Below are 3,219 nucleotides of genomic sequence, written 5' to 3'. Positions count from 1 at the left end.
TATTTCATCCCCCCATATAGTATTTCATCCCTCATAAAGTAATTCATCCCTCATATAGTATTTCATCCCCCACAGTACTATTCCCCCCCCCCCCTTCTAGTAAGCCAAGTCCCCCGTGTCAATTCACTTACCTTTTGCGTTCCTCTCGCTGTCTTCCCGCGCCGTTCGGGTCTTCAGGGCGGACTGTGAGAGGAGCCTAGCTCCCCTCCCCTCACGTTCGGCACGCTGCCCCGCCTACACACATCCTGACAGCCACATCCGCAAGCCGGATTAAAAGGTCCGCGCGGACTTTTGGGGCTGCCAACCGAGAGGAGGCAGGGGAGCGGCCGACCGAGAGGAGGGAGGGGAGCAGGCGCCCGGCACACAGAAGAGCCGCATTAGACTGGGTAAAGAGCCGCATGTGGCTCGCGAGCCGCGGCTTGCCGACCACTGAATCATTAGATTCTAATGATTGGTCTATTTGTGAGCCGAAGCCACATGTTACAGATGAAATTGGAATTTTTCCCACGGCACACCAGACAATATCTCACGGCACACTAGTGTGCCGCGGCACAGTGGTTGAAAAACGCTGCTCTAAGAGACTTTCCTGTGTTCCCACCATCTTGGTGTTCTAAGTGATTCATCTATGTTCATGTGATCACAGCATCCAGGTGTTCCCAGAGGCTTTCACTTGTGTTCCTGTAACAAAGCACCCCTGTGTTCCTAAAGACTCTCTTCTGTGTACCTTTCCTTTCAGCTCTGTAGTTGCCTGATTGGGTGGATCAGAGAGTGACAACCTGAAAGCTGTCTTGCAACAAAGCCTATCACCGTTTGTGGGGAGCTCTTGGAAAATCAAGGCAGCGCTATAAACTCTGTGAAACCCTTGGGAAACTGTCTCTTCTGAGGCCAGCACCTCCTTACAACTACCTTCCTGATCTTACCTGCTTCTATCTGATACAGACTCCTCTCCATGACACGGTTCCCCCACACCTGGAGAGAACACCAAGGAACAGATTTACTAAAACTAGAGTACTCATAATGTGGTGCAGTTGTACATGATAGCCAATCAGCTTCTAACTTCAGCTTTTTCAATTATTCTTTGGCAGTAAATCCTGGAAGCAGGCTGGTTTTAGCTGCAGCTGATTTAGCACTCTCCTGTTATAGTAAATAACTCTCTGAGTGTCAAGGGGGGGGGGTGACAAGTAGAGATTTGGGGGAATTAAGATTTGCCCAGATATGGGCTTTAAAAAAATCTATTTGTTTCAAGCAAAGAGTCTAATGCATTTGTTTAAACTATTTTACCTGGCAAATTATGCATATTTCTGTACAACCAGTCATGTAATTCAGGTACTTCTGTGAGAGAGCACATCCAATTCTAATATTTCACTTTTTTCTTCCACAGTTAATCAATACAGCACATGCCCAGCCTGTGCTTAAACAATAAAGGAACAGCAGCACACATATAGACATATATAATTTTTTCCACAGAACCTCCATCCATGCTATACAGAAGGATGACACTCCCACAGGGACTATTGTATTTTACAATCAGCCCCACCAGCTGCCAAATTCCTGAAGAGTGCCTGCATCTGATTGGATGCAAATGTTGTTCCGCCAACAATTTTTTAATCCGGGGATGTCAGACAGGAAGGGGAAGGCAGGGCCACCCACTGACAGAATTCACTTTGTGTATGGCCAACTTTAGGTAATCCCTGTACAAAGCAATATAATCCTAATATATTTAAAATATCTGCATTAAACTGTGTTATTACATCTGCCTGGAGAGCATCTTTAAATTATAAAAAGAAATGTCAATGTATTGTATTGATGCTAATTAAATATATTTCATGTTCTCCTACTTTATTTAGAATATTTTAATATATGCAATCTAGCTTAGAGATGGGAATGTAAAACAGCTTTCCAGTCTCTAGACTGATTTTGCTAATAAATTCCATATGATGATTTTAGCCAGGAGAAACAGATCTCTTGATGTTCAGGGTGCTATTTGCCTGTCTAGCCAAACACAACATGACGTTTAAAACACAGTAAGACATCATAGCCTGATTAACCTGAGATTCACCTGTCTTAGTTGTGCTACTTGACTGAATAACATCTTCCAGAGAGGCAGCATAATATGCTCAATAACATATGACAGGGTAACTTATTGTGGTTCTAAAGGCAGAAGGTTTTCTACCTTAACGCATTCTATGCATTATGGTAAAAAAAAAGCCTTCTGCATGCAGCTCCCTAAAAACATACTTGACCCCAATCTCAATCCAGCAATGTGCACAAAAGCAGCAGCTCTCTTGGCTCTCTCCCTTCCTACTGGACAGAAAAACAGCAGCGGGAGCTGCTGTCAATCACAGCCAACAAAGAAAAAGGGGGGGCAGGTCTGAGACACTCTGTGTGTGCGAGTATGCACAAGTGCCTCTGTAGCAAGAAGCTTGCTATGGGGGGCACTCAGCAAGGGGGAAGGACCCCAAGCGCCAGCGGGAGACCCAAGAAGAGGAGGATCAGGGCTGCTCTGTGCAAAACCATTTATTTATTTATCTATTACAGGTACTTATATAGCACTGTCAATTTACGTAGTACTTTACATATATATTGGGCATTCACATCAGTCCCTGGCCCTCAAGGGGTGTACAATCTAAGGTCCCTAACTTACATTCATACATACACATACTAGGGTCAATTTAGACAGGATCCAATTAACCTACCAGCAGATAGGCATAGCATGTTTGTAATTGATCCTGTTACAGAACACTCACTAAAATGTTCCATATTAAAGCACTGCCACACAATTCTTCATTGTGCTTACAAAATAAGTAGCATGATATCATATGTGACATCACAGCACTTCCTGTCAATCCAGAGGATACAGCAAAGCTGATCCAGATGTGTCCTGTCACTCTCTGCAGCAACAGATCACTGTCATAGTTACCTGTCCTCTATGGGTGGAAGGAGAAGCATAGCATGTTGTGACCAGATCTTTATAGTCAACACTGGAATCCAGCCTAAACTGTGCCTAGAAGTATCAGAACTGCAGCCATTTTATTGTAGAGAAACAGCTACACCATCTAATTTTAGTGCTGGCAATGTCAAGAACACTGGCACATGAAGTAGAAGAAAGTATATTGGGCAGTGGTAAGGATTGCTAACGATAAAAAAAAATGCCCTCACAGCCCGATGTCTCTATGTGAAAAACTGTTGCAGGTTGAGTGCGTAAAGTGATACTAAAGG

The sequence above is a fragment of the Staurois parvus genome, unplaced genomic scaffold (assembly GCF_062004578.1).
Source record: "Staurois parvus isolate SC_StPar_1 unplaced genomic scaffold, SC_StPar_1.0 ptg000243l, whole genome shotgun sequence".
NCBI lineage: Eukaryota > Metazoa > Chordata > Amphibia > Anura > Ranidae > Staurois > Staurois parvus.
This window is presented reverse-complemented; position numbering follows the sequence as displayed.